Below are 27,603 nucleotides of genomic sequence, written 5' to 3'. Positions count from 1 at the left end.
TTCCCATTCATTCAAATCTATTTTTTGTTTAAAGTTTTGCATCCATTTAATCAAGGCATTCTTAATCAGACTCTCTCATATTTAACCAAAAGTTGATAAATCTGACCTTGCAGTTGTCGTTTTTCTAGGTTTACTATCATCTCAAATTCAGTCAAACTAGTTCTTAACATATTAGAGTCACTCATCTCTGACTTGACATGGCTATTATTTGTAGATATTCAAATCATTGAATGTTTACACCTTCACTCATTAGCTTTTGCTTTGAGTTCCATGGGTTAATATAACCTTAATTCTTGTATCCTTTTTTGTTGCGACCTGCTCAAATAAGCTTCAGCCGGTGATTTTAATGGTGAAGGATTTGGTTCTATTTTTATATTAAGCCCAAATTTTTAATATAGCACTCCTGAGGCATGTTTTCCTTTGTGGCACTTGTATTGACCACAAGACTATGGCCCATTCCGCACAGGTTTAATGTAGCAGGAGTGTGGCAAATTGCAAACGCTACTAATTTGCAGTTATGCACGACGTCGCACACAATCTGCCACACTCCTGAAAACGATCAGCAAAAAGCACTTCGTTGTAGCGCTTAAAGGGAAATCCCAAAAAGTGGATTCACCCTCCGAAAAGCACTACACTCTTGCAAGCAATCTGCAACAGTTCCGAAAAAGACCCGTGTGTTCCCATTGTTGTGGTTTCAGCAAAATCCCTCCCCCTGGCTCTCTCCTCTGAACTTCCAGCGAAGCGATCGCCATTTTTTTTTCTCGGAGCGAGCGGAGAGCAACGAACTGGCGAGCCTTCATTCACCCAGTGAGGCTTCTCCAGCTGCAGTCCCTCCACAGAGCTGCTTTAAGTCACCAAGCACAACACAGCACCGTTTGCAAGTTTCCCTTATTTTTGGCTGAAAATCACGCCCGTGCACGGGGGGGGGTTCACTTGGGGGAGCGTGGCAACGATGAATCCCCAGCTCATACACCACCTGCCAGCTAGATGGGTCTCTCCGTTGCAACGAATCAACGCAGATTCGTTGCAATGTCTGTGTGTGTTTTTTTTAACCTGTCTTAAAGGTAAAGGGGCTTTTCGGGAGCATGATAACAGCCGCCCATTGGCTGTTCGTTTGAGTGACGGCCAGGGGCGAGACAAAGCACAGAAAAAATCGCTTCCTTTCTAGCGATTTTTGGCGAGACCAGAAACCTGTGGGAAACGATTGCAACGCTACTGAATTCAACTACAAAGGCAGGTATACATAACGCTGAATTCCACTATTTTAAATTCCGGAATTGCTTAGTGTAAACAATTGGCCACATTGATTCTTGTGCGGAATGGGCCTATGAATTCCTTCTGGAAGCCCATGTTTCTCAAATGCTAAGTCTCTAGCCAATGGATTCTTAATCCAGTCCGAGATCCAGGTTAATGCAGCTGCTTGATGATAAAGTCTTAAGTCTGGTATCTCTTGGCCACCTCTCATTTTATCATCAATTAAGACTTTATGGGCAATTCTTGGCCTTTAAAGGTCCCATATGAACTTATTAATGTATGATTGCCAATCCCTCAAGGTTTTCTCGTGGATTTAACAGAAAATTTAATTTTGGCATCCTTGCGGACCAGGAAAAATTCATTTTAGATCACTTTTTAAAGTCCTCTATTATTTCATTCTAGACTCTTTTATCAGTATTGTTAAAAGGGTTTTTGAAAATCCTTATCTATCACAACTGTAAGATATCTAATTCTGCTGAATTTTTAAAAAACAAAACAAATGGGGGAAAGTTTGAGAAGAGCAGTATAAGTTTAGTTCTCTTCTGTTATTGACTTGAAAAGGGGATTGGGAAGAGGCAAACAGCAGCATTCTCACACTCACAGGATTTCAGTATGGCATCTAAACAAATTTAAAGGGGAGAGGGTCACCAGCTTGACATGAGATGTAAAGAGAGAGAGAGAGAGAGACTGGGATGGGAAGCCTAAAACCTTCAAAACATTTCCCTCTTTTATGAATAAAGTTGGGGGCTCCCTCTTTTTGTACTTCTTTCAACTTTTCCTAGCATTATTACATATAGTTTTCATGATATTCCAGCAAAATATGTTTAAGATATTTGGGGCATCTCACAGAGTTCAATCAGTCTGTCTCATCCATTTCTCTCCTCATCTGAAAGGTTTCGCCCCTGAAGAAGTAGGCAGTGGAATCTTTTATCTTGGTGTAGTGGTTAGGAGTGTGAACTTCTAATCTGGCATGCCCGGTTCGATTCTGCACTCCCCCACATGCAGCCAGCTGGGTGACCTTGGGCTCGCCACAGCACTGATAAAGCTGTTCTGACTAAGCAGTAATATCAGGGCTCTCTCAGCCTCACCCACCTCACAGGTGTCTGTTGTGGGGAGAGGAAAGGGAAGGTGATTGTAAGCTGCTTTGAGACTCCTTCAGGTAGAGAAACGCAGCATAGAAGAACCAACTCTTCTTCTTCTTCTTCCTTCTACCTTTAAAAGTAGTTACTTACTTAAATACATGCAGGTAGGTGTCAATGTGGTGGTGGGGGGTCCTGAGAACCACCAGGCATTAGCCATTTTTGCTGTGCATCTTCCACATTCTGCTGCCTTCCACATATAGCAGAAAAGCTTCTCTCCAGATTGAATCCATTCACTCCTAGCCCTGCCAAGCCTTTGAAGTGCTATAAAGAACATCCCCCCCAAAGACTTCAAAGAAGTACCTGAAGTATCCAAAGAAGTGTGCCTGTACACAAAAGCTTCTACATTGAATAAAATTCCAAGGTGCCACTGGACTCAGACTTTATTCTGCTGCTTCAGACCAACATGGAGACCCTCCCGAATCTCTCCCACAAAGGCGGCAGTCTTGACATACTATTCATGACATAAAGGTAAAGGTAAAGGTATCCCCTGTGCAAGCATCAGGTCATGTCTGACCCCTGGGGTGACGCCCGCTAACATTTTCATGGCAGACTCAATACGGGGTGGTTTGCCAGTGCCTTCCCCAGTCATTACCATTTACCCCCCAGCAGCAAGCTGGGTACTCATTTTACCGACCTCTGAAGAATGGAAGGCTGAGTCAACCTTGAGCCAGCTGCTGGGATTGAACTCCCAGCCTCATGGGCAGAGCTTTCAGACTGCATTTCTTCTGCCTTACCACTCTGCGCCACAAGAGGCTCTTCATGACATACTAGAGGCAGAATGTTAACTTTAGGACACCTGACCTGTCAAACTCTGACTTTGAACTGACCCCTTTGGCTTTTTGCCGTTTGATAGCTCAGAAGCGATTCTGGGCCACGTTCCCTGGGCAGGGCAGTTAATTTTGAGTGTTAGATAGAGATCAATAGTCATAGCTTGAAATTGACAACTTTGGAGGAAAAATATGTTGTGTGGCAGTAACACAGACGTGATAGTGCTTCAGTTAAGAAAATGGTGTACTCTTTCATTATTGTTTTTCAATGACAGTATCCAGAGTGTTATTTCATTCCCCCAGCGAGAGTCTGACAGTCTCTTGCAATACCTTATCTATCAGAGCGTTTTCATTCCTATCCTTTCATGCTTGGCTTCCCGAGTGGAACTTTATTTACAAGGCCTGTGGAATTAGAAAGGATGGCTTACACCAGCAGCCTTGGTCACTAAGAAATAAGACCCATCACTTCAAAGAGCTCAACTTTGCTTCTCCGGGCACCGAAAGTTAGGCGTTTAGGACCAAACTACACAGGTATGTGAACTCAGAGCTACCAAATGTAGGGTTGCCAGATCTGGGTTGGGAAATACCTGGAGTTTTGGGGGGGGGGGTGGAGCCCGAGGAGGGGAGGTCTCGTGGGGGGAGGAGGGAGAACAGGGTATGATGCCATAACGTTCACCTGCCAAAGCAGGCATTTTCTCCAGGGGAAGTGATCTTGGTCATCCGGATATCAGTTGTAGTAGGGGAAGATCTCCAGGTGCCATCTGAAGGTTCATTACCCTAACCCAGGGGTAGTCAAACTGTGGCCCTCCAGATGTCCATGGACTACAATTCCCAGGAGCCCCTGCCAGCGAATGCTGGCAGGGGCTTCTGGGAATTGTAGTCCATGGACATCTGGAGGGCCGCAGTTTGACTACCCCTGCCCTAACCAAACAGCAGGAGAAAGGGGATATAATTTCAAGCAGAGGAGCATTGGCCAGAGGAATATACTTTCCCTCACCCACCAATTTTAGCCTGCAACAATGAACACATTTCGTTCCAAGCATTAGTGCACAAAGCAACACATGCATAATATCTTTTTCAAGTTTTGCCTCCTGTGTCAAGCACAACACAGATCTGTGACCCCCAAGGCCCAGGAGTCAGTTCAAGCAACGGCCTCATTCGGCTCACAAGAAATGAACACACAGCTGGGTTTCTGGATGTGTGTTTGTTGCACTGCAGAAAATGGGGAAGAGAGGAGAGAAGAGAATGCCGGTAAGTCATGGCAAAGAATTAAACACGTGCTTCTGCCTGCCCCTTCTCAGCTTTGAACTGTGCTGCTTGGTTAGGAGTGCAGGCTTCTAATCTGGCGAGCCCAGCCGATTTTGCACTCCCCCACACGCAGCCAGCTGGGTGACCTTGGGCTCGCCACGGCCCTGAGAAAGCTGTTCTGACCGAGCAGAAATATCAGGGCTCTCTCAGCCTTACCTACCTCAGAGGGTGTCTGTTGTGAGGAGAGGAAAGGGAAGGCGAATGTAAGCCGCTTTGAGACTTCTTCGGATAGAGAAAAATGGCATATAAAACCAGCTCTTGGCTGCTGCACGGGCTTGGGACTCAATGAACGTAGTTTGTTGCTACTTTGGTGTTCTTCACTACCACACATTTATCTATTGCTTCCAGTGTATTCCTTGTTTATTTTTTTTAAATGTATTTATTATTTAAACTTTATACCGCCGTTCGCCAGGAGGTCTCACAGCGGTTCACAATAAAACATTAAAATCACAATAAAACCCCATGAGTTCCCATTATAAGATAGGCAATATTTATGTTTTTTACTGGCTGGTCTATGACCGTAAATAGAATTGATTGATTGATTGATTGATTGATTGATTGATTGATTGATAGGCAATAATAACAACTATGGCATTCTAATCCTATAACCCCTGCCTGTTCAGTTAGAGGTCATAAGGTTGGTCTCATGAGACAATCTGGAACCCGGGCTCTGCCCTGGCCTCAACCATACACCTGGCGGAAGAGCTCCATCTTGCAGGCCCTGCGGAAAGCTGGTAATTCCGGCAGGTCCGTTAGCTCCTCCAGGAGCTCATTCCACCAGGTTGGGACCAGGACCGAAAAGACCGAAAAGGTTCGAGGCCAGGCGAACATCCCGGGGGCCTGGGACAACCAGTAGATTCATACCCGCAGAGCAAAGGGCCCTGCCGGGGGCATAAGCAACCAAGCGGTCCTGCAGGTAACCAGGACCCAGGCCGCGTATGGCCACCAACAACAATATCTTAATTGGATCTGAGGCCTGAAATTTAGGCTCCCCACAATTCCTACTGAGCTCTGCAGGACATTGTAGAAGGAGCCATAGCCAACCAAAAACCGGTTTCTCTCTTCTGCAGCCTTTTTCAACCTTTCGACCACGGAGGAGCCTCTCAAATAAATTTTTAAACTTCGAGGACCTCTGGAAGTGATGTCAGCTGTCTATGCCTCCCTGCCACACACCCCAGAAGTGTGATAACCATCTTCACCCTTCACCATTTTTTTACTCCTCCCCCCCCCATTTGCAACTTCTATGGTCATGTAGGCCAGAAAGAAGGGCAGGAGTTGAGAAAACAGCCTGGACCCCCAACACCATGCCACAACTGGCTCCCTCCCTCTGATTTTTACACCCACAGCCTACCCACCAAGCCTTCCCGGTGGAGGCAGACAGTTCCCTAGATTGTGACCAAGTCCATTTAGGCATGAGGGAAAAGGTTGCGGACCCCATCTTGAGCTGCTGTGGACCCTTAGGGGTCCATAGATCTCTGGTTGGGAATGCCTTCTCTATTGCCTACTGACTTGCCTAATGCAGGTGCAAGAATAAGGAAGAGATCTCTGCTTGCTTTTCTTGGACCTTGAGATTTTCTGGAATTACCATTGCTTTCCAGACCACAGAGTTCAGGACCTCTGGAAGAAGCAGGGTGGGCTCTATGGTATTGTACCCTGCTTGAGGCTCCCTCTTGCTATCCTCTCCAGGCTCCACCCTCTCCCTGAAATCTCCAGAGATTTCCCAACCTGGATATGTCAGCCCCACAAAGCAGTTTCTTTGGTGGCCACGATGAAAGTTGGTGTTTCTCAATTCATACAGAAATGGTGCAATTGTGATGATGTGGATCCAAATTACTTGGGACCATGCCTTGTGTCTAGATGAAGATTTCAGCTTGTTCCTCCTTAGTTTTTCCACACCTGGGACCACTGTGAAGAAGAAGAAGAATCAATGTGGCCAGTGAGGCTCTCTACCCAACCAGGGGTTGAGAATCCTTTTGGCCAGTATGAGATGGGAAGAGAGAAGAGCCTGGAAGTTCAGCTTTCAGGCCATTTTCTGCAAGCAGCTTCACAGCTGAGATGGATTCCGAGATGGACCATCCTTACCCTCAACCTCACAGGTTACCTCCTTCCCCTTCACAGGCTTCCTCCATGCCCTCTATCACTGGTGCAAAGGGGCCAACATGGAGGGACAGTTAGGTTAGAGACCTCCTGGCCATCTTTTCGATTGAGAAAGTCCAGGAGGCTGTCAGTGCCTTTCATCAGAACCGGGAGGTGTTTGAGGACGTAGCATGTCTCGAGCAGAGTTTCATGAAAACTTGGGGTTTCTTAACAGCCCCTCAAGGGTTTCTGGAATGGGTGGGAGTTATTTTTTATATATTTTTTTAAAATTTGCTAAGCATTTATCAGGTGGTATGACTATATATGGTCATGTCAACCCACCCTCCCAAAATGGCCACTGATGGGCCTGGAGGGGGTGGGAAAGGGAGCAGTCCTGGGTGGGCATATATACAGCTATGCTTCTTCATGATCGTGCTACTTCTGAGGTTTCTCGATTTTCCTTCTATTGCATTGTCTTTTGCCTTTTGCATTATAGGATGTTTTCCTTCAGCATTTGTCATTTACATTGCTTTTTAACTGTGTAATCCCAGCCCTACTGACCTGTTTATTGAAACTCCTTTGGGTAGTAAGAAGCAGGGTTTAAAAAAAAAAAAGCCACCAGCATTGCTTCTTCCTATTGTTGGAGGTCTCTGCTGGTTTTTAAAACTGACTTTTACATTTTGCAATCTGCCTCGAATCTCAAAAAGAAGCATGCTATAAATAAAATGTGTTATACCCTCTCCCCTCCCTTACCTCACAGGGTTGTTGTGAGGATATCAACTGAGAGAAGGGAAGAGCCTTGGAGGAAGTGTGGAATAAAAAAAAACAGCATAGATGGTCAGAAGCAAAGTCTGATGTGAGTTTAACAAGCTTTAATTTCAGCTCCTCAAAGGTCCCTGACATGAAGTTACAATTCTGATCGCTCTGAATATTCAAATGAAGAATTGGGATACATGTGGATGGTTGAACTAAACTGCTTCTCAGGGCTGGCTATAGGTTGGGGGAAGCTGGGTACAGAGTAGTCATGCTCCCTTCCCCATCTGTGCTCACCATCAGGACCACTTTCTTGCACCTCCCTTTCCACCCACCTGCTCCCCCTCCATGCCTGCCTACCTGTCCTTCTTCCACTTGCTCACAAGCCCACCCATCTGCCAGTAGCCTACATTCTCTTTCCCACTGTGGGCTGTGTTCCTCCAAAGTGCCACCTTCCTGCAGCATCTGGTGGTACTTCCCCAGGGATGCTGGGCAGCACACTTGGCAACAATCAAGATGGCACCCGGGCAGGAAGTGGTGGCAATAGGGTCTGCCAGGACCCTGGATCCTGGCAGCTGTCCCCCACCTCAAAGTATGCTGACACTGGCCCTGTTGATACTGAATTTGTCCTTTCCTATCAGTGTCCTCCGCATTTCACTTGGCTGTGGTCATTCTGTTCCCTGCAGCGGTCATTCTGTTCTCCAGCCAATCCCTGAAGGCCAAATGAAGATAAAGAGTAAAAAGCTCCATATAAGGCACTCTCTCTCTCTCTCTCTCTCTCTCTCTCTCTCTCTCTCTCTCTCTCTCTCTGATATTTGTCACTCTCACTACCTTAAACACACACACAACCCTGGCAATAAGTGAGGCTCAATCTGTCATAGCTGTTGGAGGGCTGAGAAGCACTCCCTGGAAACGCCGCATGGATCGGGATTGGTCAGCTGCTTCCGGGGATGCGCTCATCATGAGTTGTCAAGGAACGGGGCCGCCTAGAAATCCCTGCTCGTTATGTAAAGCCATGCTATGAATAGCCTACTGTTTTTGGAAAGGAAACCGACACAGTTAGCTATCAAAGTGATTGCGTTGAGGTGGCAGCAGGCTTGCATAACACCCCTTTGCTGCTTGAATCGGCTCTTGGGAATCTACAGCAGGGGTAGCAAACTGCGGCCCTCCAGATGTCCATGGACTACAATTCCCAGGAGCCCCCTGCCAGCAAACGCTGGCAGGGGGCTCCTGGGAATTGTAGTCCGTGGACATCTGGAGGGCCGCAGTTTGACTACCCCTGATCTACAGGTTGACTCGGTGTGCAGCAGCAGTGCGGAAAGGAGAATTCCGTGCCAGGGATGATCATGACTAGGGAAGGCACTGCAAACAAAAGAGCTGGCATAGGTCTTTTGTGGAGCCAGGTTTGGCAGACCATCTACTCATTTCCATAAGGATGCTGAAGGTTTCTGAAAAGGGCAACCCAAATGACCGTGGTGCTAGAGGACCTTCTCTAACAATCTGGGCTTTAGAGTTTAGGGAAAGACATTTGAAATAGATGTTGTGATGGGTCAGTAGTTTTGTGCCTTCTCAATGTGACGCTGAGTTCCAAGCCTCCTCCTGCTCTGGTCTTAATGAATTTTAATTCAGCATCTTTGCGCTGGATTCTCCCTTTGAAGTTCTTTCATCCCGCCCTTCAACCAGAGCCTGGACCAATCTGCACCACAGGCCTGTTGCCCGGAAACTGGCTGTCCTTTTATCCCAAGATTGCTCAGTTTACTCAGGAGCCTTTGTTGAGGAACTTTGTCAATAATATATAATCTCCTTTATCCATATGTCTGGTAACCCTCTCAAAAAAACTCCAGAAGGTTGGTGAGAAGTCACTTCTTTTTACAGAAACCACACTGATTCATCAGTAAGTCTTGCTCCTTCATTTGCTTAATAATTCTGCAGAGTAGCAGTTAAAAGTTTCAGACTAGTTTCTGGGAGACCCATGTTTGAATCCTCACTCGTGCCATGGGAGGTCATTGGGTGACCTTGGGCCAGTCACATACTCTCAGCCTCACCTCCCATGTTGTTGTCAGAATAATGGAGGAGAGGGGACAATGTAAGCTTTCTTGGGTCTCCCCACTGGGGAGAAAGGTGGGGTATAAATGAATGAAATAAAAAATGAAAATCCTTCCAATTGTTTGGAATGTGGCTTCCTGTTCACATGGGTCCCATAGTCACCAATACAGTCTTCGGGAAGGGGGATCAAATGGAATCCCATCCCCATTTGCACCACTGGGAAAGCTGGTAGGATCCACCTGTTGCCTAAGATTTACCTTTCAGAAATGTAGAAACATAGCTTAGTGGAAACAATATGTATTCTGCACATGTTGGATCTTTTTTTTTTAATTTTATTTATTTATTAGGTTTTTATACCACCCTTCCATATGGCTCATGGCGGTTTAGATATAATGTCGCAGGGTGATACGTGGAACGACCTAAACATATAACATGGTCAAAATAACATCAACAATAATCCAACAGTGGATTACCCAACCCAATTTCAATGATCTTAATCAGCAACAATATAACAAGAACGGCAACTTAGGCCCCCAGAGAGGTCAGACTGGTTCAGGCCATGGAGAGGATGTCTGAGGGGGACCAGTGGATGTTATTGGGTTTGTTCGGTCTCAGCCAAATGCCTGGTGGAGGCGCCCCCTTTTGCAGGCCCTCCAAAATTGTGGGAGTTCAGGCAGGGCCATGATCTCTTCATAGAGCTCGTTCCACCAAGTGGGGGCCAGGATAGTAAAATCTCTGGCACTCTCAGTGTGCTTTAGAAACAGATTTTCCTGTTGCAGGCAGGAAAATCCACCTGCAAAAGCTCACTGGAAGGGCGTTATCCAACATCTGTGGAACGAGCCATGGTTGCAGTACCTCCAAGCCACACCGCATGTCATCTCACTCTACTTCAACCCGCAGTTCTTGCTTCTGCCGTTCACTTTGCAGGCTTGCTCCAGCTATTTTCTGCCTCACACTCTCAGCTTCATCGCCTTCTTTCGTCTTCTTTCGGGGCACTGCATTCCAGAAGCCAGAGAGAGACTCCCAGCTCTCTGGAGACCCTCCTTAGCTCCCTTCGATGAAACAACTGATTCCTCTGGACTATTTATTAGCAAGGCTAGTCACCAGCGTTACAAAGGATGGCCTGTCTGTAGCTGCGGACTCCTTTACTGGGTTATTGTCAAAATTACAGATTTCATGTATTGTAAGCATTTGGAATGTCCAGCGCCCCACTCGGAGAACGTTGAGACTCATCACTATGTGGATCTCTGGAGAACATGATTATTTCCACGGTGTATAGAACCTAAAGCTCCGAGGACAAAATACCTACATCTGTCACTCTTATAACTAGCTTGGATCAGAGTATTGATCAGCCTGGTCCACTAATCCATTAGGGAAAGCCATTTCTCACAGGGAAGCAATAGCGTTAATGATACAGATTTCCAATAGCTGATTTATATTACCTGGAAGCAAATAAAAGCTCACGGCTCTGTCACTGCATCATTTAAAAGCAAGGTCATCTGGGCTGACAGGCCCCAATTCGGACCATCTCAAGCATAGTCAACTGATTTTTCAAGGAGGAAACGACGATTCCAAACATGTATCCCACAGTTGCCTTGTATTCTTACATATAGCCTTTCCAAGCCTTGAATTTACTAGCAGGATCGATAGGAAAAGATCAGATCTGCGCTTCATCCCTTCCCAACTTAATACTGCAGCCTCTACAATTCAGTGTGGTGTAGAGGTGAGAGTGTTGGACGAGGGCAGCCTTTCTCAATCAGGGTTTCATGAAACCCGGGGCTTCTTGGCAGCCCTGGGAGGGCTTCTCAAATGGGTGGGAGTTATACATTTTTTTACATTTTTTTAAATTTGCGAAACATTTATCAGGTGATATGACAACATAAAGAGCCTCTTGTGGTGCAGGATGGTGTGGCAGCCAACATGCTGTCTGAAGCTCTGCCCATGAGGCTTGGGAGTTCGATCCCAGCAGCCAGCTCAAGGTTGACTCAGCCTTCCGTCCTTCCGAGGTCGGTAAAATGAGTACCCAGCTTGCTGGGGGGTAAACGGTAATGACTGGGGAAGGCACTGACAAACCACCCTGTATTGAGTCTGCCATGAAAACACTGGAGAGTGTCACCCCAAGGGTCAGATATGACTCGGTGCTTGCACAGGGGATACCTTTACCTTTACCTTTACGACCACATATGGTCATGTCAACCCTCACCCAAGTGGCCAATGATGGGTCTGGAGGGGGTGGGAAGTGGAGGGGCCCTGGGTGGGCATGTCCACAGCTCTGCTTCCAACCATATTCTGCCCCATCGTACCACTTCTGGGGTTTCTCGAAACCTGAACAATGTTTCAGGGGGTTCTCAAAGGTAAAAAAGTTGAGACAGGCTGGACTAGGGTCTGAAAGACCTGGGTTCAAATACCAACTTGGGCCACAGAACCTTTTTGGGTGACCTTGGGCTAGTCGTCCTCTTCCACTCTATCTCACACGTTCAGGTGTGCTTGCACACGGAAGCTTAATTCTGGAATAAATCTTGGTTGGATTTAAAGGTGCTGCTGGTTTCAAAGTTTATTTGGCCGCTTCACTGGGTTGTTTTGAGGATAAAATGAAGAGGAGAACAATGTAAGCCACTTTTTGAATCTATACAGGGGAGAAAAGCAGGGTATCAGTGTTTTAAATTCATAAATAAAATCCCCCCTGTTGCTCCACTGAATTTAGACTATGGACTTTGCATTCTGAATTGCCTGTCCAATGTGATGCTTTCATTTGTTTGTGAATTCCAGCAGTGTAGAAATTAGGATGTAATTGCCTGAGTTTTACTAGAGGACTGACTTTTAAAACAACGTGATGCTTACAGCCTCCCACCCCTCACAATGAATTGGGATGGGGAAGAAAGAACCAGAGCAGACAGCAGGGGTGAGTTATATAAATGAGAACCAAAAAAACTATTTCCTAGAAAATACCCATTTGGTAAGAAAGCTCAAAAGACCACAAAATGTTGCAGCCGTAAATTCATCGCTAGTTTAAAAGGATGGCTAAAAGTTCATAAATCCATAAAAAGTTAAACTCCATCCATTTTTTATGCTCTTTGAGCACGGTCACCATTCTCTGCGTAGAGACGGGTACGATTTCCTCGGGACCAAGTCACTTGTTATAGCAAGAGTGATTGTAGAATTGCACTCCCCAGAAATTAGAAATGAACGTTGACATTGGCAGGTATGTGGGCTGCTAGAGGAGCGGGTTTTGGTCCAGACCTGAATATGAAGAAAAGGAAGGAAGGATGCGGAGGAAGAAGAGGAGGCTGGACAGAGTTGACATCAACACCAGAAAATATAATCCCCATTAGGCTTTAAAGTAATTTGAAATAGTAACAATTGAGAATATGCCCTGCCTTCTCTGTGGTGAGCATGCCTTTACTTTCCCCACACCGTTTAGCAGTTTCTGGGACGATGGAACGGACCTGAGGGCTTAGCTCCAGAATAACACAGAGAAACCTATCTACATCATGACTGTGACGTTTGCAGCAGACTGTGCCTTAGAACGTTTTGCTCAGCTATTGATGTTGTGATTAAAATGTGAGCGGATGGCCTAGAAGAATTAAACTGCAGAACAGGAGTAGAGCCGACACCCCTCGTCCATCGGCTTCTCTTTGCCGATTACTATGAAGTTAACAGCCTTTCTCAGTAAATTACTGGATTTTTAAATTGTCAGTTTCTTTTTTTATAATGTAAAAATTATTCCATAAAAAAAGAAACAAGTTAGAACTCATCAAATTGAACAGGAAAAGTCACTACATTATAAAACTCTCACTGCAAAATACCGGTGTAATATTCCAATGTGACGTCAACTAACAGACCAAGATCACAATAGAAGCAGAGTCCACTGGTACCTTTAAGACCAACAAAGATTTATTCAGGGCGTGAGCTTTCGAGTGCAAGCACTCTTCGTCAGACTAAGAACTCCTTACGTGATCGTGGGAATATATAGCAAAAATTAATTCTGTTACATTAGTAAGCTGTGTCACACATCCAAATACAGCCAATGATAATTCTTTGCCAAAACAGCCAATCAATCCCCTTGAAATTCAGTTGTTATTCACACAAACTTGGGAGAAATAAAACTGTCTGTGAAAGTGATCAAAGGCTGTCACATCACTGTATGTTGCTTGCCCCATCTGTTCCCATACCAGTGTGAAACATTCTTACAAGGTCATTGCCGGTAACTATCTTATCCCAAGGCCAGAGAGTAAACTCAACATACCATAGCATTACCATTACTTTACAGTCACATTATCACAGTATCACAAATAAAATAAGTTGTAAGGAATATGGATACCCAAGTTCAACAAGGTTATCATGCATAGTGAGATAAAAAACCTATGTCCTTGTTGAGTCCTGGGTATGTTGTAGTATTGAGTGTTGTAATAACTTGCATTTCTGCAATCTTCCTTTTTAGCCTGTTCTTGAAGTAACTTGCATTTCTGCAATCTCCCTTTCTAGCCTGTTCTTGAAGTTCCTTCGCAATACCACAGCTACTTTCAGGTCCGTTATTGAATGCTCTGGAAGGTTGAAATGCTCCCCTACAGTTCAATTTTCAATTTTGTGGTTTTTGATGTCAGACTTGTGTCCATTAATTCTTTGGCGTAGGGTTTGACCTGTTTGCCCTATGTATAGAACAGAGGGGCATTGTTGGCACTTGATGGCATATACTAAGTTCGAAGATGAGCAGTTTACATGCTGAATTTCATGCGTAAAAACCTTCCACACGTTAGAATCTCTATCGCCATCAAATGTATCCCATCTCCTCCTCAAGACCCAGCATCGCAAGCAGACTTCTCGTTCTCAAGATACTCTGTGACCGTATCTCCTCCAAATTCCCAGTATCCTTCTCCTTTTGCAGATAAGCTGATTTATTAAAATAGACCTGTTTCCCTACTGCTGTTAAGCCAAGTAATTATCCCAGGAGAATACTTTCCCCTCCAACATTTAGCAAAGTTTATTCTTGCTAATGTCAGCATGTGGAATATTATGGGTGTTTGTTCCGTATGCAAACCTGGTAGATGATTCAAAAGAACCCTTTCTCGGTTCATTGGTACTATTTAAATTCCCAATTTCTTGTGTATTTATCTGAACGAATACTTTGTGATATATGAATACCTGTAACCACCTCTCACAGTGTTTACTGTTTGGTGGCAGTGCTGTGAAATAAGCCTCTATAATGATGCAAATAGATTTTTGATGTGCTGCTTGGGAGCCATGTACTTAGCCCTTATTATGTGGCTCGGCTGCTGTTGTTTCTGCGTGAAACAGAACTGCGCTTTTAGGAACTTACCTTTGAGCCCTCTAGGTGACTGACAGCACCATTGATCTGGCATGGTTTTTTGTCTTTCTGTTTTAGGAAGTGAGTTTCACCGCTTGGTTAACATGCATTATTTTATTACTAGAAATTAAGCCCGCTGTATCCAAAATACTGCGGGCACTAGCGGGCAGTGGGTGGGTGTGGGAGGCCCCCTGCGGCCTCCCCCTATGGCCTCCCCCAGGCGTCCCCCTTGTCCCCAAGCTCCCGGCTTGAGCATGGAATTTGGAGCAGGGATGCGGAGGGCCTCCTCCGAGCCCCATGCTGGTCTGCCCCACCCGCCCCCTCCCCTGAGCTCTAGAGCTCTGTGCTGAAGCCTGCTCCGCCCGACCCCTTCCCCCCTGAGCTCCTGGCTTCAGCACGGGGCTCGGAGCAGGCCTGCTTCATCGCCTGCTCCAAGCCTCACGCTGAAGCCTGGCCTGGCCGCCCCCCTCCCCAACAAATCTGCGTGCTTCGCGACTCCTGACCGGCCCCTTCAAGTTTGTATCCCGGACTCGCCCCGCCCCTTTCTCCACCCACAATGCCCTTCCTGCTTTATTTTTACCGCTCCCACGGGAGCGGGTAACAGATTATGGAAATAATAATTCAAAACAGAAACATGCTCCTTTCCAATCATTCAAAAGCCAGCGTGGTGTAGTGGTTAAGAGCGGCAGCCACTGATCTGCAGAACTGGGTTTTATCCCCGACTCCTCTTCCACATACACTCAGCTGGGTGACCTGGGGCCACTCCCAGTTCTCTCAGAGCTCCCTCAGCCCCACCTATCTCACTGTATGTTGTGGGGAGAGGAAAGGTAGGTGATTGTAAGTCACTCTGAGACACCTTCGTGTAGCAAAAAGCAGGGTACAGAAATAAAGCTCTTCTTTGTCATTGTCTGTCACACCAGTGCCACACTTTTTGGTTGGCCTTTGAAATCAGCCAGGTTTTGCAATCGTCTCCCACCTCTACCCTGAGGACTTGGGAACTGGAGAGAAGGCAACTTTCTCGTTTCTCCCTAGGGTTGCGAGCCCTGGGTTGGGAAATACCTGGAGATTCGGGCGATGGGGCCAGAGGAGGGCAGGGTTTGGGGAGGGACTTCAATGGGGTAGAATGCCTTAGAGTCCACCTTCCAAAGCAGCCATTTTCTCCAGGCAAACTGATCTCCTAGGGCTCAATTGTGATAATGGGTGAGAGCAGCCATCTGTTGATTGTCAACCCTGCTTCTCCCTGGGATTTTGATCCCCAAAGAAGCCATGAGAATTGCTCTGTGCTCCTTCAAGGACTGGCACAAAATGAGAAAATGACAGGGGTCACATCTGCAAGTCCTCCGGGAATTGAGGCGGGATTGGTTCCACGCTCCATGCATGCCTGCCATGCTTGGTACGCTCTCAAAAGCAGTAAGCAGGATGCCTCTAAGTGCTTAGAGGCAAGTGCTTGCAAAACCCCTGCATGAGATGAGAGGCTGACCACTTCCCTCCCCTGTGCCTGCAGCCGGAGAGACTTTGCCCTCCAAATGGTCCAGTACATGCAGAGAACTCCAGGAAAGGGGTAGCACTGTCTCAGACACCATGTCGGGAGTGGTCAGGCCATCGCTAGGAAACAGATTCGGGTTTGCTGGTGAGAATCTGACACCTGTACTTGTGGAGCCCTGGGCTTCGTTGTGACGGCTACATACTACACATCTGTGACTGCATTTCTTTGCGTTTGCTCCATTTTCTCTGGGGAGATCTGAGCTGTGTCAGAAGGAGGCTCCTTGGGGGAGGGGTCACAGCGGACAGGGACGGTCTGCTTTGTGCTGCAGAGCTGGGTGGGCTGGTGAGAGCTGCAGAAGTCCGCTTAGGTGAAAGGCTGACAACTTTTACCAACAGAAGACAGACACAAGCTGAATCAATAGAGGAGCAGGCCCATAAAGCCCTATTAGCCTAAGGAGTGTTTCTTAAAGGGCCCATGCTTGTATTTGGAGTCTGTTTTTTGAGGGTACTCAGGTAGAACAGTTGGAGAGGTGGGGCTTCTGGCTTGGTTGGGTCCCCCTGTAGGTCACCATTCCAACCGTGCCTCCCTGGTTGTAGTTATTAGCTCTGCTAGAGTATGGGGCATCCTCCATATAGTAGTAATAGAGGCTGCATTGGAATCTGGCATAGACATCTCATCAGAGGATGCATTTGGCTTTCTGAGTGGGGACTGACAGTTATTGATGTGCACAAAAATTCTTTGTACACAGCTGTCGAACTGACAGCTGGCAAAAAAGATTTATATGGTCTTCAAAGTTTGACATCAGGATATATCCCACTTCTTCAGGCCATTTCTCTGTGCAGAGCCAACATCTAGAATTTGCATAGAGAAAGCCTTAGTTTGTGAATTTAGATATGGGCTTTGCAGGTATAAATGTATTTAACCAATGATACAGTGGGTGTGTCAGGGGAGTCTAAATAATACAATGGGGGGGAGTATAAATAGGTTTAGCCAATGATACACTGGATGGGGGGGGAGGAAGAAGGCTTTTAGTGATAAGCAATGTGCCCCCCCTTCAGCATTTCTGTACTTTCAGCACTGAATACCAACTTGCAGGGGCTGCCAACGATCTTTTGACTGAAGGATCCATTAATTAAGAACCCCCTAATTAGGTGTTTAAATGATAAACCATAATAGCTCCAGTGCAGCTGTTATAAACTAGCAAGTAAATTATACCCAGCTGAAAGAGCCCGTAATTAGGTATTTATATAACAGACTTAAAGGACTTCAAGAGATAACAGATTTCCTAATGTCTACTCTTTTCAAAAGCAACCTGGTGCTCAGAGAGCAATGACAATTCAAGTTAATGCAGAAAACCCATAATGTTGATTTTGCAGAGTTTGGTTGTCCCCGTTCGAGTTGGGTGAGACTCTCAGTCTGGAGGTTTGCCGTGTCAGAGAGTGAAAGAAAGTAGTTCGTCAAGTGGTTTATTCTGCTAGAAAGTACTGACAAGTTTTGAATTTTTCTAGCCATTGGCCCCAACAGTTTCACAGTCTTGGGCTATCTAGTAAGATTTGTCCCATTTACGCAACAGAGATCTACTTGTTTATTTTAAACCTTTCTACCCAGCTTTGTCTCCCCATACTCAAGGCAGCCAGCAATGTAGCGATGGGGCTGGGAGGACACAAAACAGACCAGTCCAATTAACAAAACTAAAACACAGATTAAAAATGCACAAATTACAAATTAGAAGGCACTCCAAATTGGAAAAACAGGCGGAATTGAGAAACATTTAATGTATATCTGGATGCGCACCCTCTTTGCGATGCCCCCTTAAACCTTGCTGAACTGGCTAGGTGTGCTTTTGAAGGCCAATATGGATTTTTTGGCCACATCCTGACCCTGGACCCCCAGCACCTATGTGGCCGCGACTAGATTGGTGCCAGAAGATGGGATCCAGGCTAAATATTCTGTCCACAGAAGGAAATTATCCTGCCTCTCCCCTCCCATCGCAGCCCACTGTCACCATATACCAGACCAGTAGTGTGCATTGAACAGACTATGGGCAATGTCCTGCGGGGAGCATTGGAGGAGATGTGCAGTTAGGACGGCCTTTCTCAGCGTTTCTACGATCGGGAAACCCCTGAAACATTCTCCTGGATTCAAGAAACCCTGGAAGTTGCGGAAACGGACAGAATATGTTTGGGAAGCAGGTTGGAGCCCTGGGTGTGTGCATACATAGCGATGCTTCCCAGGCATATTCTGCACGATCACGCCACTTCTGGGGTTTCTCAAAGCCTGAAGAATGTTTCAGGGGTTTCTCAAGGATGAAACAGTTGAGAAAGGCTGCTGTAAGCTTTCTGTGTGAATCAGCTTTGCCACCCAGTGACCTAGGTGTCAGGAGAAGCATCCAGTTCACTATCAGTGTTGTCAACCAAATTCAAGCAGCCTGTGTCTAATAGGGTTGCCAGTTCTGGGTTGGGAAATACCTGGAGATTTTGAGGGTGGAGCAGGGAGTGGGCAGGATATGGGTTGGGGAGATTCCTCAGTGCTGTGTAATCCTCTGTTGTCCACCCTCCAAAGCAGCCCTTTTCTCCAGGGGAACTGATCTCTTTAGTCTGGAGAGGGCCTGTAATTCTGGGGGATACCCAAGTCCCACCTGGGAACTTGGTTTCAGGATTTGTGGAGCCCATAGCAGCAGGGCCAGTTTAAGGATTGGTGGGGCCCTAGAAGAATACAAACTGCAGCAGGAGCAGCCAGATTGGAGGCAGAAAGTGGGAAAAGAAGGAAAAGGCAGGGGGACAAGAGAGGCTACAGTCCTGATCCATGGGATGGGAAGACACCTTGTAGGGCTCCTGGAAGAGCAAGGCCCGTAGCATGTGCTACCTGTATAAACCAGCCGTGCTTGCATCCCTAGTGTTTAACCAGATTATAATCAAGGAATAAAAGAAAATGCCCCTCCTTTGTCTAAAAACCCAAGTTGGTTTGTTTTCCCATTGCCAGAGATCCTCTGAGGATCTTACATTTCCAGTAGATGCGCACTCCGCTACATTTTAGCGTTTTTCTGAGCCTAAAACAACAACAATGCTTTGGCTGCGACGTCTGTACAAGCTTCCCTTTCCCTTAGAGCAGCCAGCTCTTCCTGGCAGAGGCTTCCATTAGCATGCAGATGGCCCGCCTGCCCCAAGGAGCCGCCTCCTGTCACTGTGTCTCAAGGTCCTCGGGCATCGAGGGTGGGACAGTGCCCTCCTCAGGGGGTTTTCAACCTTTGTGGGAAATAATGATGTATGAGACAGGGATCCTTTTGGAGCCTGAAGAGGACATGACAGGTAGAATAATATGGGGGACAAACACTGTCATTCCAATGGAGACAGATGTTCTCCTCGCCTCGCCCCGGAATTGTTAGCAGCCCAAGCTGAGAGGAGCTTTCTTATGAAGGACACCGTCTGGTGGCAAGTCCTGTATGCTGGACATGCTGTCCTCAGTGGTAGCTTTCCATCCAAGGGACAAATGGTTGACAGGAGCCAAGGCACCCTTTGTGGCGATTTTAATGGTGGAATCTGAAAATGCTCCCTCCTGGCTTTGAGATGCACACCCGTCAAGAACAGCCGCCTTATATCAGTCGAGATTTTCTCGCCTCCAGGGGCTAGCTGGGAAGGGCATGGGAATTCCCCTGTTGCACCACGGAGCCTGGTTCAGTCTGATCATCATCATCTCTCCTAGCACTGTATTAATTTCCATTCCATTTTCCCTTTTGAGGAGAGAGGCTTCATTTTGCACTGCTTTATGTGTGATGGTGAAGAACTGGAACGGAAGAAAGGTGACGATTGCATTGATAGCTGTGGAATCCTACTAATAGAACACAGTGCAAAGGCCCATTTTAGTGCAGGGGTGTGCAGCTCGGTGCCAGCTTTGCATACGGAAGGTCCTGGGTTTGATCCCCGGTATCTCCACCCAAAAGAATCAGGTGGCAGGCAAGGTGAAAGATCTCTTCTGCCTGAGAAATCGGAGAGCTGCTGGCAGTTAGATTAGACAGCATGGCTGACCTTGCTAGACTGAAGGCCTGACTCGATATAAGTCAGTTCTATGTGTGCAACATGTGTGGATATTCAGATATTTATACTGTTAGCCTTCAATACTTCCTATTTTCAACACTGGTATTAATATGAGTAATGCTGCTGAAGGGATGCATGGAAGTATCTAGGGTTGCCGGTTGGGAAATATCCAGAGATGTGGTGGGTGGAGCCTAGGGAGGGTGGGGTTTCAGGAGGGAAGGGGCCTCAGCAGGGTGCAGTGCCATGGAGGCCACCCTCCAAAGCTGCCATATACTCTAGCAGAACTAACCTTTGTAGCCTGGAGATCAGATGTAATTCCGGGAGATCTCCAGCCAACACCTGCAGGTTGTCTACCCTAGAAGTATCCAGCATACATTTTATACCACACTTGCATTAAAAAAGTAGATTTCTGGCTCACGACCCTGTGTGAGGGATGGAATCGCCCCCCAGAACCTCTGAACTCCTTTCACACAACCCAACAGCCATATAGATTAACTCAACAGGAGGTCAATGAACAGCCAGATTTTCCTGGCTGGCTGGGAACTGCAAAAGCAGGAAGATTGTCTAACACCTGTCTAGTTAACATACTTGCCTAGTGGGATGTGTCTGACACATTGGTCAAGCCTGTGATGGTACTTTGCAGTTGATATCATCCTGAGGAACTTGTATTCCATGTAAGCCGAGTTGGAAAGACAGTTTATTACATGAACATCAGTTTTACTTTGTGCACATCAGTGGAAGCTAGAACCTGTTCCTCCTCCATTCTGCCTACCAGGTCACCCTTCTGCTCCCCCACCTCCAACAGCAGCATGTGTGGTGAGAGGGCCTTCAAGATGGCACATTATGTCCCTGTTCCTCTCATCACCCTGGCCAGGAGACCATCACTTCTTGTCTTTCTTACCTTTGGTTTCCCAGTTCCCTATCCTGGATAGATTTCTGAGAATGTTGGAGGAGGTGCATTACACGCATAGCTGCCCATGGCTTGTGTGGCCACCATGCCCATGGCATGCACCAAAACAACTTGGGGAGTTTCTGACAATGCTTCAAAAATCTGAACACAAAAGAAAGGTGCATAAAATAAAGGTACATCAAGGGCAATAATGATGCTATCAACCTCTCAGCTCCCACCCTAGGGCAGGCTTGCTCAGCCAGGATTTCTTGAAACCCTGGGGTTTCTTGACAGCTCTGGATGGGTTTCGCAAATGGGTTTGAGTTAATTTTGAATATATTTTTTAAAATTTGGTAAACATTTATTGGGTGATATGACCACATGTGGTCATGTTGACCCACCCAACCCTCCCAAAATAACCAGTGATGAGGCTGAAGAACATTGGAAGGGGAGGAGCCCTGGGTAGGTATGTACACAGCTCTGCTTCCCAACCATATTCTGCGTGATCCTGCTACATCTGGGGTTTGTCCAAGTTTGAAGAATGTTTCAGGGCTTTCTCAAATGTAAAAAAGTTAAGAAAGGCTGGATATGGATAAGAAGCTGGACCAAGAAAATGGTTTTTATACCCTGCTTTTTACTATCCAAATGAGTCTCAAAGTGGCTGACAATTTCCCTCCCCTCCCCACAACATACACCCTGGGAGATAGTTGAGGCTGAGAAAGCTCTGAGACTGCTCTGTGAGAACAGCTCTAACAGCCCAAGGCCACCCAGCTGGCTGCATGCAAAGGAGCGGGGGCGGCTCCCCAGATTAGAAGATTAGAAGATGCCGCTCTTAACCTCTACCCCGCTCTTAACCTCTACCCCTAGATCATTCCAGGTGAATGCTGGTGAATGTTGACTTGAGTCCTGAAACGGGCTGAATCTGCTTTCTCTTTTCTCTTGCTTGTGTTCTTTAAATAAGAATGTCTGGAGGAAATGCTGGTGACCATGAGGGTCAGGGATAAGAAAACTGCGCTACTGAGGAAAAGGAGAACAAGCCCTGAGCATTAACTCCTTCTGAAGGGTCGTATATTTTAATCATAACAACCCAAGGGCTAAACTTCCTCTTTTTTTTCCTTGGCAAGGAAACACACAAGGCTTTGAATTGTGGTTTCAGCTACAACTCTCTGAAGGAGCCCTGTTGAAAAAGCCCTACAGTGCGCTCATTGTCTCCGGCCTCTATGCCCAAAATTTGGGAACAGATTGGTATAAAGAAAGACCAGCATTGCTTCTGGGTTAGGCAGATTGTTAATATGGAAAGAAAACACTTATTGAGGCAGCTATTAAAACCAACACCAAGTAGTAACCCTGAGTCTTTAACTTTGGGTGTTTCCCATCTCTGCCTTTCTGATTTGTGTTTTGTTAGGACCCCCATTTGTGAGTGTATGTCAGTCATTTGCTGGCTGCAGGGCTGTCTGATAAAACACCAAGTTCTGGGTATCACCCGCAGCGGGGTGCAAATGTGTGAACCGACACTATGTGTGCTTTCTGTTCCTCTTTGAACCCCATCTCTTCCTTGCTGTTCCTATGCTTCTTAACAGCAAGACATGCAGATCTCTCCCCAGTGCTGCATCTCTGTCTTAGGATCAATTTTAATTTAAAAGTCAATCCACCGTTCTCCCTATGAGGACCCAAAGCAGCTTATCAAGGTTTAGCAAAAACTTTTCAATATGTTATGATTGAGCAGATCATGTGGGTTTTTTTAACTATTAATTTTCTAATAGTTATTAATTAAGCTATTAATTTTCTATCTCTGTTAACTAAATGAAGCTGCCAGATTTAATTTGAACAAAAAATCACTGTTGCATCTGTCGGCTTCACAACAAAGATGCCCTGGCAAAGATTCCTCTTTCTGTATGTGAAACTAAGCAGATCTGGGTCTCTTAAAACTCAATAGCATATCATCCAGCTTTGTGCCATTCTAAAATGTACTGAGCGGCAACCAGCTGTTCTCTCCAGGATCTTTGGAGATTTCCCTCTCGATACATGGTCTGTGCATTGCCTATGTCCAAAACCTTTCTACCTTTTAAGCTAAAAACACCCGGAAGTTGAGTGTTTCTCAGTGCAGGTCCCAGAACAAGGTGCAGTTACCAAGGGGGAGCTGTGTCAATCTGATTCAGCAGAATTCACCAAGTGGCACCTTAAAGAGTTACCGCATTTATTCCAGCACAAGCTTTTATGAGTCAGAGCTGTCTTCACCAAGGGCAGGGGGAGGCATGGGCTACATTAGCCAGTGGCTGGAAACCGCTAAGCCCGGCATCACTCTGGAAACACTGCGCAAGGCTCTCGGGTGCTACTTTTAGTTCCAGCCGCCTCTTTCCTCCAGGAAGTGACACTCGGTCAAAACGCGGTGACACGCAAGAGCTTCACTTTCCATTTCGAACGGAGCAGTGGTTCTTCCAGCTTGAAGAGACCAGAGAGGTCTCCTGCTGAGTGGAGCCGAATCAGAGTCTTGCCAGGAGGGAAGGGATGGATCCTTCCCTGGCAAGCAGGTTCAGGAGCCACAATGACCCCATAGTGAGAGATTCAGCACCTTTACGAGGAAGGGCCGTTCCTCCCCCCCCCCCCCCCCGGGCTGTCAGGAACGGATGCTACCGCTGGAGGAGTCTGTGTGTCAGGATGCAGTTAAAGATAGTGGAGATATTTTTGTTTGGATTTTAAGGGAACCTCACAGGCACACATTACATAGCGTTGCCAAGTCACTGCCTGGAAATTGGTGATGCAAGGCCCTAGATATAATGAGGTAGCCATGAATCAACTAGAGGTGATTCAGGTGGGGCATGAAGCTCTACCAGAATCACAGGAGGAAATAGTTGCTCCGGGAAGTGGACTCTATGCTATTAGACCCAGCTACAATCCCACTCCAAACCCTGCCATCCCCAGACTCCATCCACAGATGTGAAATTTCCAACCCCAGAGTTGGCAGCCCCTGTCTATCCAGCATTATTCTCCTGGTCCTGTTGTCCCCAAGTGTCTAGCAGGTAGGAAAGATGACACAACAGGGGAGGACCGTGAAGGAGAAGCCCCGCAGCGTTTTCCCTTGGTATTGAAGAATTCATAGGTAGAATTTTGGTATGGAATTTATAAGCTAGTTGGGTTATAAGCTGGCAGGCTTAGCAGATAACCAGTTTTGGGCTGCATTGGTTTATTTTCATTATAAAGACATGTGGTTACAGGGCCAGGATTAGGGAAGTCAGACAACTTTTCTGATGTTCTCCAACCATGTATAAAAGGAGTCTGTACTACTTACGATTCTCTTACTAGGTCCAGTTGCCAATATGTGTGAATGGGAAAACAAGTGTATTTTCTTTGTGTGTACACGGATAAAATATACAAAACAATAATGTTCAAGAGGCCATTTTAAAATAGAGACCAGAACTACAGTAGAATGAAATGGACCAGGAAGACATCTTTATGTTGGAACTGTACTGTAATCAACTGAAAACGAAAACAGAGGGCGGGGGAATAAATTGCTTAAACCAAACCAATTTCAATTAAGTACCTGAAGGTTAAGGACATATACATGTATAAACCCAGTTTTAATCTTATTTGGCTGTTAGGCTGCCCCATGAAAATGGTCTCGGGCCAGCTTACATATTTTTCATATAAAAACATATAAAACTAAAATCTAAAAATGTAGCTGTTAAAAATTTTTGATCTACATACTGAATCATTCACTCCATCCATAAGTCACTCATGTCCTTGATGTGAAAGGCAAACAGTCAATAGAATTCTAAATTCTTGCCTGGCTCAGATGAGTTGAACTACGTGGGCAGAATTCCAGGGCTTGTGCTCTCAACTAAATGCCTGTTGGAAGAATGCCATTTTGCAGGCCTTGGGGACTTTGGGAGTTCTGCAAGGGCCCTGGTCTCTTCTGGCAGCTCATTTCTTAAGGCTGGAGCCAGGGCTAAAAAAGCCCTGGTTCTGACTGAAGCCAGCCATGCCTGATTAGGGCCAGGGACCAATGGTAAGTAAGAATTAGCTGTGCAAAGAGCTCTTTGGGGAGCGTATACAGAGAGGTGGTCTTAGATTGCATAAGACCTTAAAGGCTAAAACCAACATCTTAAACCTGATCCAAAACTTGATCCAGTGCAGCCACTGGAGAATGGGTCAAATACGTGTTCTCCATGGGATCCTTATAAGGACCCATGTTGTCCCCTGCATTCTGTACCATTCTGTATAAGGACCCATGTTGTCCCCTGCATTCTGTACCAATTGTAATTTCCAAGTCAGGAAAAGGGAAGGCCCACATAAAGCAAGTTACAGTAATCCAACCTGTGTTAGTGACACACAAAAACTCCTCCCCTGCATGAAAGGTGATGTCTCTCAAAAGGCACATCAGAAGGTCACTCACTCAACAATAGAGTAACGTTGCAAGAAATGATGAGTGTGTGTGAGAGAGAGTAATCAACCATTCATTGCCCTACTGGATAATATTAGCTTGTTCCAATCGGTTTTTCATGGCTAGCTACGTACTAATAATTATTGTCTGCAACCAAAGACAAGGCCATATACTAACCCAAATCCTCATTCCTGAGAATTCAGAGCCCTGGTCAGATACAATTATAGCAATGATTCAATTTTTAAAAGTTATACTTATTTTTAAAATTTCAGAAAAGTAGTAAGACATGGAAGCCCTACAACAACTTCTAGAAGCAACGCCAAAAAATGATGTGCTTATCATCATGGGGGATTGGAATGCTAAAATAGGAAGCCAAAAGATAACCAGGATAACAGGCAAGTTTGGCCTTGGAGTACAAAATGAAGCAGGGCACAAGCTGGTAGAATTTTGTCAAGAGAATACAATGGTCATAGCAAACACTCTTTTCCAACAACCCAAGAGACGACTCTACACATGGACATCACCAGACAGTCAACACAGAAATCAGATTGACTATGTGTTCTGCAGCCAAAGATGGAGAAGTTCTATACAGTCAGTAAAAACAAGACCAGGAGCTGATTGTAGTTCAGATCATCAACTTCTTGTTGCAAAATTTAGGCTTAAATTGAAGAAAGTAGGGAAAAGCACTAGGCCACTCAGGTATGAACTAAATCATATCCCCGACGAACACACAGTAGAGGTGACAAATAGATTTAAAGAATTAGATCTGATAGACAGAGTGCCTGAAGAACTATGGACGGAGGTTCGCAACATTGTACAAGAGGTAGCAACTAAAACCATCCCAAAGAAAAAGAAATGCAAGAAATCAAAATGGCTGTCTGAGGAAGCTTTACAAATAGCTAAGGAGAGATGGGAAGTGAAAGGCAAGGTAGAAAGAGAAAGATACACCCAAATGAATGCAGAATTCCAGAGAAAAGCTAGAAGAGATAAGAATGCCTTCTTAAATTAACAGTGCAAACAAATAGAAGAAAACAATAGAATGGGGAGGACCAGAGATCTTTTCAAGAAAATTGGAGATATGAAGAGAACATTTCATGCAAAGATGGGTATGATAAAGGACCAAAATGATAGGGACCTCACAGAAGCAGAAGAGATTTTAAAAAGGTTGCAAAATTATACAGAAGAATTATACAAGAGCGAGCTTAACATCCCTGATAACCACAAAAGGGTAGTTACTGACCTGGAGCCAGACATCCTGGAATGTAAAGTCAAATGGGCCTTAGGGAGTCTGAGCAACAATAAAGCTAGTGGTGGTGACAGCATTCCAGTTGAACTATTCAAAATCTTAAAGGACGATGCAGTAAAAGTGCTACACGCAATATGCCAGCAAAATTGGAAAACACAACAATGGCCACAGGATTGGAAAAGGTCAGTTTACATTCCAATCCCAAAGAAGGACAATGGCAAAGAATGTTCAAACTACCGCACCATTGCACTCATTTCTCATGCTAGTAAAGTTATGCTCAAAATATTACAAGCTAGGCTCCAGCAATATGTGGACCGAGAACTTCCAGAAGTACAGGCAGGATTTCGAAGAGGCAGAGGAATTAGAGATCAAATTCCCAACATACGCTGGATCATGGAGAAAGCTAGGGAGTTCCAGAAGAACATCTACTTCTGCTTCATTGACTATGCTAAAGCCTTTGATTGTGTGGAGCACAACAAATTGTGGCAAGTTCTTAAAGAGATGGGAATACCAGAGCATCTTATTTGTCTCTTGAAAAAGTTATATGCAGGTCAAGAAGCAACAGTGAGAACTGAACATGGAATCACTGACTGGTTCAAAATTGAGAAAGGAGTTCGGCAAGGCTGCATACTGTCGCCTTGCCTATTTAACTTGGATGCGGAGCATATCATGAGAAAGACGGGATTAGAGGAGGCACAAATTGGGATCAAGATTGCAGGGAGAAATATCAACAACCTCAGATATGCAGATTATACCACTCTAATGGCAGAAAGTGAAGAGGAACTAAAGAGCCTGTTGATGCGGGTGAAGGAGGAGAGTGCAAAAGTTGGCTTGAAACTCAACATCAAGAAAACAAAGATCATGGCATCCGGCCTTCTCAATTCCTGGCAAATAGATGGGGAAGAAATGGAGACAG

General features: G+C 45.7%; 1 long non-coding RNA gene across 3 annotated transcripts in view; it reads left to right on the top strand.

Moving 5' to 3' along the window:
- LOC143843918 (uncharacterized) overlaps window positions 1–27,603 on the top strand; it is a 243,126-nt gene that overhangs the window by 153,806 nt on the left and 61,717 nt on the right. Inside the window, exon 1 of one of the 3 annotated variants that reach the window (XR_013233742.1) lies at window positions 4,259–4,414. The exons of the other annotated variants lie outside the window; for them this stretch is intronic. This is a non-coding gene — a long non-coding RNA (uncharacterized LOC143843918). Of the gene's footprint in view, window positions 1–4,258; window positions 4,415–27,603 lie in introns of those variants that run through there. 3 annotated transcript variants of the gene reach the window in all.

The sequence above is a fragment of the Paroedura picta genome, chromosome 8 (assembly GCF_049243985.1).
Source record: "Paroedura picta isolate Pp20150507F chromosome 8, Ppicta_v3.0, whole genome shotgun sequence".
Lineage (NCBI taxonomy): Eukaryota > Metazoa > Chordata > Lepidosauria > Squamata > Gekkonidae > Paroedura > Paroedura picta.
Note: the sequence above shows the minus strand (reverse complement) of the source record. Positions and strands in the feature narration are given on the sequence as shown.